This window comes from Oncorhynchus nerka, linkage group LG19 (assembly GCF_034236695.1).
Source record: "Oncorhynchus nerka isolate Pitt River linkage group LG19, Oner_Uvic_2.0, whole genome shotgun sequence".
NCBI lineage: Eukaryota > Metazoa > Chordata > Actinopteri > Salmoniformes > Salmonidae > Oncorhynchus > Oncorhynchus nerka.
In genome coordinates, this window is record NC_088414.1 from 26,155,592 (window position 1) to 26,172,714 (window position 17,123).

The 17,123-nt window shown below is 44.7% G+C and overlaps 1 protein-coding gene and 1 long non-coding RNA gene across 2 annotated transcripts in view; one reads left to right on the plus strand and one right to left on the minus strand.

Moving 5' to 3' along the window:
• LOC115101246 (guanine nucleotide-binding protein G(z) subunit alpha) overlaps positions 1–17,123 on the minus strand; it is a 48,116-nt gene that overhangs the window by 14,157 nt on the left and 16,836 nt on the right. The window lies entirely within an intron of this gene.
• Positions 1–17,123, plus strand: part of LOC135562411 (uncharacterized) — a 43,878-nt gene that overhangs the window by 3,278 nt on the left and 23,477 nt on the right. The window lies entirely within an intron of this gene.

The following is a 17,123-nucleotide window of genomic DNA, read 5'->3' on the forward strand; positions in this document are numbered from 1 at the left end:
TTGGATATCTAGCCTACAACAGAAAACAAACAGATTGCCTTCAAAAACGCTGTCTACAAAATGCTGAAAACATTTGCACAATTTTTATGGATTATTAACATTTGCTTACATTTTGAAATTCTAGTGTGAATACACTGCATGTAATGTGTTGAGATACTGCACATACATTACAGTGAAAGGGCTGCATTCAGTGCTCGGACAAGTTGAGTGAGCTTACGCCCATGGGACTCTGTGATAAATAGATGCACATTGTGACAGGACAGGCCGTATGGTATTGGCTGTGTAACAAATGTGAAATCACGCTGTGGCCTAGTTTTGTTGGCCAGACTACACTCCTCGGACCTGTCACAGAGCGAGAGAGAGAGAGAGAGAGACCACATTTCCCAAAGCTGTCAGTCAGTTGAGGTCCACTCTTGGAAAGACTGTCTGACACAGCAGAACAAAGACACAACAAAGCATCACACAACGCAAACAGAGAGAAGAGTATTGTTCTTCTGCTTCAGGCACCTGATTGCACCAGCTCTCAAAACGGCAGAGCTAGCCAAACCAGTTAGAAAGTTGCACATCACTGATTTTTCAGAGGCCATAAAAGGAGTTATTACAACAAACGGTGCAAGAGCTCATTTCGTTCTAGTCGCCGTACTGCCTCCTCTGAGGTAATGTCTCTTCAGATAACTGGGCACTGGGCGGCAGGTAGCTTACAGGTTAAGAGTGTTGGGCCAGTAACCAAAAGATTGCTGGTTCAAAATCTATTTAAAAAAGATGAGCAAGTCACTTAACCCTCATTGCTCCTGTAAGTCCCTCTGGATGAGAGCATCTGCTAAATTACTCAAACTTAAACATGTAAAATAACTGCTGAGGAGGTGGTGTGATGTGTATTTTCTCATGATCATGCAACAATAACCCACATTTAATTCAGGCTCTTGTGAATGATATTAACCATGTCCCTCTGAATGTACAGACTGTCATACACATGAAAATCATATCAAAAATCGAATAAAATTGTATTTGACACATGCGCCGAATACTAATAATTGCTCCTGTAAGGTCTAATTGTTTACAGGAGCAATTAGACCTTATAGTGAAATGCTTACTTACAAGCCCTTAACCAACAATACAGTTTTAAGAGATATAAGTATTAAGTAAAAATAGATAAGTAAAAACTTAACAAATAATTAAAGAGCAGCAGTAAAATAAGCGTAGCTATATACAGGGGGTACCGGTACAGAGTCAATGTGCGGGGGCACAGGTTAGTCGAGGTAATTGAGGTAATATGTACATGTAGGTAGAGTTAAAGTGACTAGGCATTGATAATAACAGAGAGTAGCAGCAGCGTAAATGAAGGGGTGGGGGGGGCAATGCAAATAGTCTGGGTAGCCGTTTGATTAGCTGTTCAGGAGTTTCATGGCTTGGGGGTAGAAGCTGTTAAGGAGCCTTTTGGACCTAGACTTGGCACTCAGGTACCGTTCAATTCTTAGGGCCTTCCTCTGACACCGCCTGGTATAGAGGTCCTGGATGGAAGCTTAGCTCCAGTGATGTACTGGTCCGTACGCACTACCCTCTGTAGTGCCTTGCGGTCAGAGGCCGAGCAGTTGCCATACCAGGCAGTGATGCAACCAGTCAGGATACCCTCGATGGTGCAGCTGTAGACATTTTTGAGGATCTGAGGTCCCATGCCAAATCTTTTCAGTCTCCTAAGGGGGTATAGGCTTTGTCGTGCCCTCTTCACGACTGTATTGGTGTGTTTGGAGGGTGGTTGGGTTTATTTGTTCAGTTACATAAAGTGCATGCATTTCTAAACGGTAAAACAGGTATGTATGAAAATACCCTCAAATAAAAGGAGACATTGTTCAGTTGACCAGTTAATTGTACATGTAGGCCACTGACTTGATGGCATGACAAGGTATGCATTATGCTAATGTGAATGCATAAACACCAGGGGAAGTATGAGGCACGAGGTCGGTCGGCAGGCCTTCCATTCCAAACATGCAGCTAGTCAGGTATAAAATAGGCACAGTGCAGCGCTTCCACTGCTCACGGAACTACAGAACTGCTTTCTGATACACAGAAGAGCACGTTTGCTCGCAAGGCATGTGTTAAGTGTTAGTATCACTTCACAAACATGATATCAGTCAAGTACAATAAACCTACCCTTTCAAATCCATATGAAACTGTAGTATTTGAAATGGTATAACTGGATGCACTTCAAACCCTATTACCCAGAGCACACGTCACCAGTTCAAGGACAGTAGTTTTGATGTGGAAAATAATGACGTTGTGTGCTGTAGTGAGGGTGTGTCCCTTTAAGAGTAAGAGAGAGGAGGGAGAGGGAGCGCTGAAGGGGCCGTGGAGAGAGGCCAGGCCAGACTCGTGTTTAATGGTGAGCACTGAGGTAATGTGATAGTCAGGGTGAGACCAACTCTGTCACTGTCTCGCCTCTCCTTCACCGATTGTTGCACACGGCACAATGGATTCCTCTGCCCGAGCTCTCCCAGTATTTCTAATTCACTGTGCCGCAAATAATTACAATATCTAATCATTACTAGAAATTAGCACATGTACTGTACTGTAGTCAAGGTCTGTCACTGTTGTATAATGGGCTATTTCTCTCATGATAGTGGAAAGCACCAATTTGCCATCAGATACAGGTCAATCATATTAGATTGGCAGGTGATGTTAATCTTCAAACAATTGGGTAATCTAAGATTCCTGGTTAACAGACATAATGCATGCACATGTCTATATTATATCCTCGTAGGCATATCTTAATTTGACCAGTATCTCACAGCAGAAAAATAATCCTGCAACAACATTAATTATTAAGTGATAATAATAAATATACATTGTTGTAGGTGTTAGTACATTTTTGGTGAGGATAAATTAAATTAAACTTTTTAAACCTCTAATATACTACAATTTGCATTTCCTGTTGCGCAGGAAAATTATCCCGGACAACAGAGTGATCAAATTAAAATAGTACATTTGTACAATATGTGTATACTCTGTAAAACCCAATACATGCATGACATTGCATCAGCATGTGTACATGTTCAGATCAACACTCGAGGCAGAATACATCACGGCCGATTGGTGTGTTGCCGGTGTTTTTCAATTTGTTTGGCATGTGAATTTGATGTCTGTTTAAAGCCTAATCTATGGCGCTTTTATTTTTTCATATCGTTTTGGGTTAGCGTTTGGATTAGCGTTTCCATTGTACTACACACCCTTAGTTACAAGCTAGCATCGTAGTTAGCCCCTGTGGCTGGGACCTCCCCAACCTGACCAGAGCTTGGATCCTACTAGCTAGCATGCTAGCAGTGCTAGACTACCAGTGTATTTATACATGACTAGGCCCAAATGCGATAGGTGCGAGATGATTTCCATGCAAGAATCAAGCAGCTATGAAAAGAGATTATCTGGTTGTTAGCTCAGCTGCGACAAAAGCAGAACCTGCTTTCAAACTTCACTGACCTAGCTGCATCCCAAGCAAATCGCATCATGGACTTTAGTGCCTCCTACAGCCAGGGTGCCAATGAATCGGGCAGCTTTGATCTGTTCCACTCCACCGGACAGATGGTAAGCTCAACTCCGCTGCCCAGGGGAGAGACTGGTCACTACCCAGGTGTCAGAAGTCGGGAAGGAGGCAGTCTGGCTGGCCTCCATCTATCCTGGAAGATCTGATCCGGCTATCAAACAGTTTTACCCCAGTGGAGGTGGACCTAACAGCCCTGGAAGACAGCTCTGATCTTGGAGAATTACCAACAGCCGGCCTGTGGCTAGAACCCCTGTCCATACCACCAGCCTACCACGCCTCCCAATGCCATCCACTGCTGCAGGTGTGTGGAGTCAAGCTAGCCTAGCTCGAAGCCCCCACCCTCCCTGCCTGAGGCAGTCCAATTCCACCCCCCCCTCTACTCCATCATGACCACCTTCATTGTCAGCACTCTGGCATCATTATAGAGAAAAATCAGAAGTGATTCTTCTAAATAGTATTTGGTCTGGTTTCATGCCATAGCAACATTTGCAGTTTCCATACAGTTAAAGATAGTCTGCAATCAGTATGGATCAGGCGTCATGTAATTGGTTTGAAAATTACTTGACAGACAGGATACAATGTTTTTTGCTGACAGTGTTATTAAATCAGGTTTCCTTGATATTATGAAAGGAAAGACATTTTAGGTCCTGTCATTTTTACTGTCTATATAAACAATGTTGGTCTATCTGGTAAAAATTGTTACATGCAGATGTATTGTACTGTAGCAGTTTCGGCGCCGGGCAGGGTTTACACATACAAACACACTACACCAGTCCAAGTGAAGGGTTAAAACTGTTTATTACTAGCAGGCTTTGGCAGCATTCTTGATATACAAAACCCAAAACAAACAAAGTAAACACTTCGCCACCAGTGGAAGGTCCTCCAAGCTTTGTCTTTGGGGGTCCAATCCTTGTTGAAATCATAATTTCCTTCTTTAAAACCTCCTTCTCCACTGTATGCTCTGTCTCTCCAATAACCTCCTACTCCTTCACCTGCCGGGGTAAAAGAAATACCTCAGGGCATGGTTAGGTAGAGGAACGGAATGGTTTCACCCGTCTGCAGTTTGGCTATGATTACAACTAGAGACAGGTGTGGCTGTTGAGCTGTCTGTGGTCCTGCCTCTGGGGAATACTTCACATTGCTGTCCATGGTCCTGGCAGCCAAAAAAACAAAGAAACCCCGCAGGCACATAACGTCCATCCACAACACAACCCCTGAAACCACTACATACCTTCCCCCTCAGCATTGACCCTGTGGTCAGAGTGGTCGAAGAAAACATGGCATGCATACGATAAATGGCATCAACATTGCCATGATCCGATAGTGGAAAGGATGGAGGCTGAGGAATCACCGGGTGATCCGGGCGTTAATGTCTTTATTCTGCTTCATCCAGGTAAGGGGAGCGTGATCTGTCATCAATAAAAACTTGCAGCCCTGAACATAATATTTCAAGGACTCCAGAGCCCATTTGATTGCCAAACACTCTTTTTCTACTGTTGCATATTTTGTTTCCCAGGGAATCAATTTACGGCTAATGTACAGTACAGGGTATTCCTCTTCATTAACTTCCTGCGAGAGTACAGCTCCAATTCCAGTGTCCGATGCATCTGTCTGTATAACCAGAGGCTTCTAAAAATCTGGCGAATACAGGAGCAGTGCATGAGGCAGTTTTCAGTTTCTGAAATGCCTCTTCGGCTGCAGGGTTCCACTGTACCATGGCAGGTTGGGACTTCCGGGTCAGGTCACACAGGGTTCCTGAAATGTTTGCATAATCCTGGATGAAACGTCTAATAACCGGTTATTCCCAGGAACCGGTTATTCCCAGTTACTTATTCACTGGGCGAGGTCAATTCTGGATCGCAGTGACCTTCTTCTCTTGTGGTTTGATCAACCCTTGCCCTATGGAATAGCCCAGATACTTTGCTTCACTTACCCCCAGCATGCAATTCTTTGGGTTGGCTTTGAGTCCTGCTTCCCAAAGGGCATGTATGACCGCTGTTAATCGGATTAGGTGCTCCTCCCATGTGTGGCTGTAGATTATCACATCATCCAGGTAGTCAGCAGCATACGATTGAGGTGGCCGCAGAATGCGGTTCATCAGCCTTTGAGACATGGCGGGGGCTTTATGAAGTCCAAAGGGCAGTCACACATATTGGAACAGGCCGTCTGGATTTGAGAATGCCGTCTTCTCACAATCTGCAGGGGTCAGAGGAACCTGCCAATGCCCCTTGGTTAGGTCAAGTGTACTAACGAACCGGGCATTTCCGCTTTTTTTTATCATCTCATCTATTCTCGGCATGGGATAAGCATCAAATTCCGAAATGACAATCAACTTACGGAAGTCATTACAGAATCGTATTGTACCATCTGGTTTCAACACCAGGTCTATTGGGCTGGACCACGCACTGTGTGACTCTTCAATGACTTCCAGCTCCAACAAATTCCCCACTTCTTTTATTGCAGCTCTCTTCGCTTCTGGCACCCGGTAAAGGTTTTTGATGAACCCTTATCCCCGGAGGCGTGAGGATGTCATTGTAGGATGTGATGGGCATGTCCTGGTAAGGACGAAAACACATCTTTATTTTTCATAACCAACAAACGTAACTCTGGGAAGGTGATACATCTCCGAGGGTAATATCTTCCAGCAGGTTCTCGGAAGAAGGGGAAGTGGCCGAAAGTACTGAAGTCTGTATGTTTGTTTACCTCCCCCCACCATGCTTCTTGACTTACCCACTTTTTTTAACAGGTTAATATGATACACCTATTCTGGCTTCCTTCTCCCTGGCTGATGGATGAGGTAGTACATAGGCCCCATTTTCTGCAGCACCTTGTAGGGACCCCGTCATGTGGCCAGAAATTGACATTCCGTCCTGGGTACTGACACCATAACCCGATCCCCTGGGGTAAACTCTCGGGGTTGAGCTGGACTGTGGTGATACACTCGACTCTTGGGCCTGCTGTAAATGTTCCTTCACAATGTGCATTACACGGTTTATGCGTTTCTCATTTCTATGACAGTGTTGTGGGGGCTGGGCTGTTCCAAGTTCTCCTTCGTCACATTTAGCAATCCTCTGGGCCTGTGGGAAAACAATAGCTCAAATGGGGAAAAGCCCGTGGATGCCTGGGGTACCTCTCTTATGGCAAACACCAAAAACAGCAGCAGCTGATCTCAGTTTCGCCCATCCCGCTCCATGGTCCGTCTGAGCATAGATTTCATGGTTCTATTAAATCTCTCGACTAAGCCGTCGGTCTGGGGGATGTGCATGAAGTGTGTAGTTGTTTGATTTGAAGCAATTTACATACATATTTCATCACCTTGGACATGAACACCATACCTGGGTCCGTCAGGATTTCACGGTGTTAACCTACCCGGGAGAACATCTGTAGCAGCTTTCTGGTGATGCTCTTGGTGTTGGCACTACGCAGGGGAATAGCTTTGGGATACCTGGTGGCATAATTCACCACGACCAATATATGTTGAAAACCTTTTGCAGACCATGGTAAATGGTCCAGTTAAAGCCATAGAAATTATATCAAATGGTGTGTCCATCGCTGGCAACGGGATTAAGGGATTTCGTAAATCAGGAAGGGGTGAGGTTCTTTGACAGTCAGGACACCTCTGGCAATACCTTACCACATTCGCATACACCCACGGCAGAAGAAGTGTTGTAACACCCGTTCTTGTGTTTTGTCTCTCTGTAAATGTCCTCCCATTAAGTGGCTATGGGCCAGGCTCAGCATTGTCTGCCGAAACGGGGTTGGAACCAACAGCTGCTCCACTGTGACGTAATTGGACTTCGTGATCTGGTATAAGAGATTGTTTCTCATGGAAAAATTTGGAAAAGTGAGTACATTAGCAGGATTTATATACCATCTATTACCTTGACATTCTGTCTGGCGTTCTGTAGCGTGGGGTCTTCCAGCTGAGCAGTACGAAACTTTCCTCTAAACTGTGTTAACTCGGGAGGAAAAATCTCATTGGCATAAGAATTTCCAGGCCCCTCACCGTGCGCTTTTTCTTCCTCCTCTTCCACCATTTCTGGCCCATTGATCCCCACTCGGTTTCCTACCTCTTCGTCTTTCCTTCTCCTTCTTCTCCCAGGAGAAATTGAATACCGGCTACGGGAGTCGGGCAGGTAAGAACCAATTTGTTAATTTTCCTTTCATAGGTCAGGGAGTTCTTGTTCTTCTATTTTATTTTCAATGGAAAATGTAAATGGACCTGGTTATGCCCTATTACTGGCACAGCCATCTCCTTTGTCCTGTAGTCTTTTACACAATTCTTGAAAATATGGACAGTCGCCACCCAGTAGCATGGGATATGGTAGGTTTTCAATCAACTCTAGGTTACCTCTGAACCGCCCTCTGCTGGTGTTAATCCTAACATTTACATTTACATTTAAGTCATTTAGCAGACGCTCTTATCCAGAGCGACTTACAAATTGGTGCGTTCACCTTAAGACATCCAGTGGAACAGCCACTTTACAATAGTGCATCTAAATCTTTCAAGGGGGTGAGAAGGATTACTTTATCCTATCCTAGGTATTCCTGAAAGAGGTGGGGTTTCAGGTGTCTCCGGAAGGTGGTGATTGACTCCGCTGTCCTGGCGTCGTGAGGGAGTTTGTTCCACCATTGGGGGGCCAGAGCAGCGAACAGTTTTGACTGGGCTGCGCGGGAACTGTACTTCCTCAGTGGTAGGGAGGCGAGCAGGCCAGAGGTGGATGAACGCAGTGCCCTTGTTTGGGTGTAGGGCCTGATCAGAGCCTGGAGGTACTGAGGTGCCGTTCCCCTCACAGCTCCATAGGCAAGCACCATGGTCTTGTAGCGGATGCGAGCTTCAACTGGAAGCCAGTGGAGAGAGCGGAGGAGCGGGGTGACGTGAGAGAACATGGGAAGGTTGAACACCAGACGGGCTGCGGCGTTCTGGATGAGTTGTAGGGGTTTAATGGCACAGGCAGGGAGCCCAGCCAACAGCGAGTTGCAGTAATCCAGACGGGAGATGACAAGTGCCTGGATTAGGACCTGCGCTGCTTCCTGTGTGAGGCAGGGTCGTACTCTGCGGATGTTGTAGAGCATGAACCTACAAGAACGGGCCACCGCCTTGATGTTAGTTGAGAACGACAGGGTGTTGTCCAGGATCACGCCAAGGTTCTTAGCGCTCTGGGAGGAGGACACAATGGAGTTGTCAACCGTGATGGCGAGATCATGGAACGGGCAGTCCTTCCCCGGGAGGAAGAGCAGCTCCGTCTTGCCGAGGTTCAGCTTGAGGTGGTGATCCGTTATCCACACTGATATGTCTGCCAGACATGCAGAGATGCGATTCGCCACCGGCTTTAGCGAGCAATGTTTTGGTGTCAGCATGTACACAGGTGATGTGCATGGTTGGAGCGGCAGTCCTCTGCAACTGGGTTAGTAGTGAAGGCATGATAAGGGAGACAATGCTCCCGGAGTCTGGAAGAGCATCTACTTCTTTTCCTTGGACCTGTATCTGACTGAGGTGCGGGGGATGGCAGTGGGCTTGGACCTGTATCTGACTGAGGTGCTGGGATGGCAGTGGGCTTGGACCTGTATCTGACTGAGGTGCTGGGATGGCAGTGGGCTTGGACCTGTATCTGACTGAGGTGCGGGGGATGGCAGTGGGCTTGGACCTGTATCTGACTGAGGTGCGGGGGATGGCAGTGGGCTTGGACCTGTATCTGACTGAGGTGCGGGGGATGGCAGTGGGCTTGGACCTGTATCTGACTGAGGTGCTGGGAATGGCAGTGGGCTTGGACCTGTATCTGACTGAGGTGCTGGGATGGCAGTGGGCTTGGACCTGTATCTGACTGAGGTGCAGGGGATGGCAGTGGGCTTGGACCTGTATCTGACTGAGGTGCGGGGGATGGCAGTGGGCTTGGACCTGTATCTGACTGAGGTGCGGGGGATGGCAGTGGGCTTGGACCTGTATCTGACTGAGGTGCAGGGGATGGCAGTGGGCTTGGACCTGTATCTGACTGAGGTGCGGGGGATGGCAGTGGGCTTGGACCTGTATCTGACTGAGGTGCGGGGGATGGCAGTGGGCTTGGACCTGTATCTGACTGAGGTGCGGGGGATGGCAGTGGGCTTGGACCTGTATCTGACTGAGGTGCGGGGGATGGCAGTGGGCTTGAACCTGTATCTGACTGAAGTACGGGGGATGGCAGTGGGCTTAGACCTGTATCTGACTGAAGTACGGGGGATGGCAGTGGGCTTGAACCTGTATCTGACTGAGGTGCGGGGGGTGGCAGTGGGCTTGGACCTGTATCTGACGATGGTGCGGGGGATGGCAGTGGGCTTGGACCTGTATCTGACTGAGGTGCAGGGGATGGCAGTGGGCTTGGACCTGTATCTGACTGAGGTGCGGGGGATGGCAGTGGGCTTGGACATGGGCAGAAACGACATGGCAGTGGTGTAGATAAGAAATGTCGACCTGCATGGGGTCCTCCTTCTTGGGACAGGTCCATGCGATGTGTCCTATTTCTCCACAGTGGTAGCACTTCCAGGTGTCGGTATCAACCCCTCTATGCCTAGCCCTTGCTTCAGGTTGTAAAAAAAGGGTCCTTGCGCCCACATTCTCCAGATGCTCTGTGGAGTCTGCAGTTGGGATGTCTTGCTCCTTCTTTGAGGCCTCCCTTTTCCTTGGTGTTTCTGTCCAGTCAGCTGGATTTGAGCAGTTTGTCAGTTGCTCGACATGGCTTTAAACGAGGTTCACCACTCCACCGCTGTGGTGGGATTGCCCTGGCTGACAACTTCTTCAGCTCGTAAGGTAAGCCCCGGATGTAGTGGTCAATCACTATTCTTTCCACGATGACCCCAGTATAGAGGATTGTGAGTTCTAGCCATTTTTTTTTGCTAGGTGGACCAGGTCAAACATCTGTGACCTGGGTGCCTTCTCGGGTTGATACGTGGAAGTATGGAACCGCTGTGCCCTCAAAGAGACAGTGACTCCTAACCTAATATTTCCTTCTTAGTACGGTTGGGAAACCGTTACAGTATGCTATTGCCCCCACGGTTGACCAGGCTCTTTCGGGAACTTCAATCTGCCTTAATTGTTTTGCAGAAAGCCTTTGTTGAACTGAAATTGGTGCTTAATGCAGGTAAAGCCCCAGTATATGTTATTCTCAAAATCACATAAAAATGTATCTGATGATTTATGCATACGTACATTGGATGATGCCCTCATTGATCTTGTCTCTGCTTATAAATATCTGGACATCTGGGTGATGAAAAGCTATCTTTTAAAAAGCTTATTGATGAGTTAGTTAAGAAATTAGGAATAAATATTTGCTTATTTTATAGGAAAAGGTCATGCCTTTCATTAAATAGCAGAAAACAAATAATTCAATCAACATCCATACCGGTTATAGACTATAGCGATATTGTCTATATGAATCTAGCTACTGTACCACTGTATTGAAGCAATTGGACAGAGTTTATCACAGCGCACTAAGGTTTATTATGGGCGATAGTGTCAATAATGTCTTTCAATGATCTCTTTCTCCTTATGTGTCGGACCCCAGTAAGACTGGCTGTCGCCATTGGCGTCGGCTAATGGGGATCCTAATAAATCAAATACATTCTGTATCAGAAAGTAGGCTGGCCTTCTTTGAAGTCTCTTTGAAGCGCTCCTCCATAAACTTCCGTAGATATCAGACCCGAGCTGTGTTCAAATACCCATACTATCTGTATACTGTATACTACATACTTAATGAGTATATACTACATACTTTATACTATTAGTTGATTTTAGTATACTGTAAACGAACGGCATCCTTCCAGTTGAGCGTACTAGCGCTATGCCTGTCTACCGGAGGTTGATGCTGTTGCTATGCACACTCTTGCTAGCTTGTTAGCATAAGAAATGACTTGCTAGACATCTTGCGAAGGGTGTACTGTTGACTAACCCCATTCTGTACAAATTTACGCAACTGCGATTTTTAAATGAGGCTGCAATGAAAACTAATGGGACTGTAGCAACTGTGTTGGCATCAATCTGGGGTGTGAATTACGTTTCTATTCAAGCATTGGTTGACATGGTAATGGCCCGATATTATTGGAGAAAAGTTGAAAAACTGACCCCTCCGATGCTGAACGTTAAATTGTGACGTGTCATCAGGGACAGGGTAGGGGGGATACCTAGTCAATTGTACAACTGAATTAATTCATTTTTTGCATCATCACTCCAAGCCAAAGTTGTTACTTCTGAAGATAACTTTAGCGTCGTCCTAAAAACCCGATTCAAATTTCGACACAAACCTTCAAATAGGTATGTAATGACACATTATGTAAACTCTTTATAGTGTTTTATTTACATTTTAGAGGTGATACGTTGGACAGATCGGGTATCTCGTCTTTCCCTATCACGCAGTAGGTTTGGCTGCCCCACCCATCATTTTTAAATAGACCCGACGGAGCTCACTGACTTCTTCAATCATGCAGAGATGAGCAGCATGAAGGTCTCAGACACAAATGAAACAACAACTCAATCTTACCATTTTACTTGCCCTAGTAGAGCTCATTAGGATGTTTTCATGGTTATCCAGAGCATTGGTGACTGTAACTGTGCAGCTGGCAACAATTTAATAACACATTTTTACTGACACCGGCCATATTCAATGGGTGTTGATCGTTCGTAAATTCATCAGTTATTCTGTGCTCTGGAACACTCAGACGAGAGTGCTCTGAAATCTTACCTAATTAACAATGTCCATTGAGAACGCACAACGACTTTACCACTTAGTTAAGAATGACATGAATAATCAAGTCAATAAACATTTGGTAGTTAGTTAGATTGTATATACTTAATATACGGTTAGTGGGGTTGGTATGAGTTTTCGAACACAGCTCCGGTCTCAGGGGATGCTAACTCTGGAGATTATTATTGTTAATATTATTAATATTTATGTTTTGCTTTTCGTGTATTGATGTTAATATTGAGGTGTATATTGAGGTGGATTGATGTTAATACAGGACTTAGCAAGACTCTTTTCTTAAGGAAATGGAAAATGTTGTATACGATATTCTTGAAGCAATTATTTGTGGTCCATGTCCTAATCTACAGTCAATCTACACATGACAACTACTGAATGAGCCATCTTTCTCTCACTCTTTTTCACATGTAGTGTGGTCATTGTATTTTTTTATTATACAAATAACGAGGACTTTGAAAGAGGTTGCAAAGGGATCTGTCTGCTAGCTTATCTTTATCCAGTTGGCTGGGCTGAATTAAAAAGAGGTTGAAGAGCAAGACAATGAAAACCAAGCCAGAATTGAAGCACAAGCAGGTGCTATTTTTGTGCTAGTGTCATGCTTAGTGATTGCTAGACACAGGAGTAATGTTTTTGCTCAGGTCATTATGTTTTAAAAATGAAGGAGGAACAGTGGAGAGTGTGATGAGTATTGAACAAGTTTTTTTTTGTTGTTTAAGTACCAATAGTTTATAAATGAGTTGTACAGCTGTGTGTGTTCCTGTTTTTAGGGGGACGATTTTGTATTTCGAGAGAGATCATGTTAGGTGTTTAAGGTAGAGCAAACCTACTGTACTGTCCATTTTCCAACAGCCAGACTCATATGTTTTGAAATATACTGTACACTCTTTTATTTTACCTTTATTTAACTAGGCAAGTCAGATAAGAACAAATTCGTATTTACAATGACAGCCTAGGAACAGTGGGTTAACTGCCTTGTTCAGGGGCAGAATGACATATTTTTACCTCGTCAGCTTGGGGATTTGATCTAACAACCTTTCGGTTACTGGCCCAACGCTCTAAATAAGCGAAATACTGGTATACAGAAGTGCTGTTTTAAAAGTCAGAAATACATCTATAGATGTGGTGTTTTAGATATGATAAACTGTAGACAGCAGTCCTGGGCAGTTTGATCTCTATGGTCCTGAGTGCATTCAGCATGCAGCCCCAGGCCCAGGGTTACGAGGCCTACCTAGTATGCCACCAATTCATCTCTCCTGCCACTGAACAGGCCTGGCTTTGAGCAATAAATAGATTGTTATGTAAGTTCTGACAAAAAGTGCAATGGCATCTCTGTCTTATTAATGAATGCCGTTGTTATGTAAAGCAGCTCGACAGCAGTTACGTTCTGCAATATGCCCCATTCACTCATGTCTACACATACGCATGCCCCCCTCTCCCCCTCAGACTCGCATACCCCCCTCACCCCAAACACACGCATACGCCCCTCACACACTCATACCACCCTTTCCCCCTCACACCGCATACCCTCCTCTGAAATAGCACTCATATCATTTTGCACAATGCTTATGCGTTTAATGTTCCATTTACCAATTGGTCCATGGCAGTGCAGGGACAGTGCTTTGGGAGAGATGGAGGGTAGAAGGTTTACTCCCTGCCGGAGGCTAGGGTTCCTGTGGTGACAGAGCAGCCTGGTAGACTGGGGGTACTGAGGACACCAGACTCACTGGTCAGTCAGTTACCCTCCCTGACCTGGCTCCCCTGGTAGACATGGAGACAATTGAGCTGAGCGACACATTTGCCTATCGAGTTTTCAACCATAATGAGAAATGCAGTGCAACCTAAATAGGTTGTGAGTAGGCTCACGTGCGGTGCCAAGTTTAGCTTGGTGAACGAGATTATGGTAAAGAAAGGTGGGGGTGAAAGAAGAGCTGACCTGATGGGACTCCTGATCACTTACACCGATCAATGGTGTGCATGAGGCTGTCCAAACTGCCTTTGGCATTCATACAGCTGAATGTGGATCTGTGTGCAGTTATACTAAGAAATTAGATCCATGCTGCTTGACATGTAATTTTACCTCTTCTTCTTTGTCGTCATCGCCAAACTAAAAAGTAGGATGCCAATTAGATTGTTTTAATATTGAATTAAAGTGATTGAATTAGACCACCTTAAAAGTAATAAATGTTGAGTCAAAATCATAGCATCTTTCTTTCTCTTAGGCTACCAAGAAACCAGAGGAGGCTGGTGGGTGGAGCTAGGTGGAGGGCTCATTGTAATGGCTGGAATGGAATAAATAGAATAGAGTCAAACATGTGTTTTCCATATGTTTGATACCATTCCATTTATTCCATTCCAACCATTACAATGAGCCCATCCTTCTATAGCTCCTCCCACCAGCCTCCTCTGCAAAAAACTCAAGGATCTGTCTTAGAGTGGACTAAATCTGGACCTAATATTCCTGTGAATTCTAGCTGGTTGGATGGGAGGGCTGCAGGTGAACGTGTCAATAGACAGACAAGGACACAGAGACAATGGCTTGCCAGCCTTGTGACCATCCAACTGATCAGTAAAACCATTGTCAACAAACTAGTAATGCAATAAAAATGGTAAATCAAAACATTTACCATGAGACAGTTCTGGGCCTAAATCATTTATTTAGCCAACACAGGCTTTTTGTTCCAATAAATCATTTAGTGAACAATGGGATGAGGCCGTGCAATAATACTGAGCCACATATGTGTTGTTAATTTACTTAGAAAAAGCAGGGCCCTGGAATTTCCTGTTCTGTAGAAAATTACTAATTTGTATTGAAGACACGAGTTTTAAATCTTTCTCGCACCAAGCTAGGGATTCTGAGGCACACTGTGACGTCTGACTGGTTGATGGGGTACACATGACTTAAATCAGCCATTTAATTGTTCCTGAGAACTTAGCTCAAAGCAAAGTACTCTGGGACTGGGAGGCAGAGGAAGAGAAATATAAAGTTAAGAGAAGGACAGATGGCGAGAGAAAGAAAGGGAGTGGATGAGGAGGGGTAAAGTTAGTAGCACTTAGCACTTATTTTAATAGGAGTGTTTACTATAGTTGTTTAGTGACGCATGTACGACATAGAATGGCAAATATTTACAATAATTTAACAATCCTAAAACTCACTCCTCCCACATCTATCTAAAGTACAGTCTCTGTTCACTCAACTAGCTAACTTGCTTGCCAAATTACCATTAAGAAGTTAACCTATTACTTACACAAATGCAATTGAAACTGAGAAAATCCCACTAACCTTGCCAGACAGTAAGCAGTGGTCTTAGTTCTAGAGCCCGGGTGGGGAAAAACACCTTATCAGTGGACAAGTGGGTGGTCACTGTGTTTAAAGGTCCAAAAGGTCTGGATTATTAACAGCATAATGCTGCTAAGAATCATATTTAACAGTTGAGGGATTAACCTACAGTTTAATAACAGTGTAAATCGGTGTTTAATAGTGTGCTGGATTCCGGGAACTTGAGCTAAACTGAAGTAGCTAGAAGAAAACAATACATAGTCACAAAACTGGCAATTTAAATAATGATTAACAAACTGGTTGAGTAAAAAGTACGGATATTGACATTGTGGTGGAAACTTTCGATGATAAACTGAGGCAGCGAGAGTTACATGGCTGATACTGGAACACTGAGAAATCACTGTAATTATTAATGCATCGCCTGCATTGTGCTGCAAAATTCATTAACCGGAGATGATTGATTTACAGTATTTGGTTAAAGAACTAGAGGAGGAATGACCCATGACCACCCTAGACGTTCCAAGGCGTGAATCAATTTTAGGGTTTCATTAGCGATGGATTTTATTATAATTCAAAATGTATTGAATTTGATCCAATAGATCGAAATGCTCACCCAAGAATGTGTTAAAATAGAGCTTTAAACTGAAGCAAAACCAAGCATACAAAACCAGCAGGCTCCTCTGCCGTCTAAAAACTCAGACCAGAACCAAAAAGTCAATATAATATCCCGCAGGCAGCAGAGAAATAGATCATTGTAAATCCACTACAGCCTTCCATCACAAGCAGACAGCACAATGTTCACCTGCCTCTGAAAATGATGACTGGCTTCGTATGTTGAGTAAATGTGGACATTAAGTGAAAATGCTTTGCAGTCTGGAAACAATTGAAGTACACATTTTCCAACCTAGAAAATGGTCTGTCTCGCTGTAGTGAGTCACTGCCGGTGAGCTCGCTCGTACCGTCCTACGTCAGAACCATAGGAGATGTAGGTCGCAGACTGATTGATCTTCAGTGTTGCTTTATGCAAGATTGGGACTTTGGCCCAAATAGTTGTTGCTTCAATATGCTGGTTGGTTGGTGCTCTGACTGGTCCTGGTTTCCCTATAATGACCCAGACATGATTCCAGTTCATAATCCTACCTTCCTGTCCTTTGTCCTTGAGGAATGGAATGCTGCTAAAATACATCAAACCTTGGAAACAGGCCTCTATATACAACGCATTATCAGACATTAGTGTGACTGTCAGATACCCAGTAGACTTGGAATTTGCACAGATAGTACACTGAATCAAACTATGCATTTAGATCACAAATGCCAAATGAGTCTTCAAAATCCCTAAAAATGAGTCCATCATCAGAACTCTGGGTCTGAGTTCTCTCTCCCACATGACAGTGAGAGGGAAGTGGGGAAGTGGAGAGGGGAGAGAGGGGGTTAGCAGATAACACCTTAACTACTCCAAGATGTGTCAGCTGACTTTCCCCCAGGATTACCCAGAATTCCTGTCATATGAGGTGAAGCTCAGGGCCTCTGACAGTCTCATTCTATTCTATATGGATAAATGGATCAGAGCTGCAACCAGATC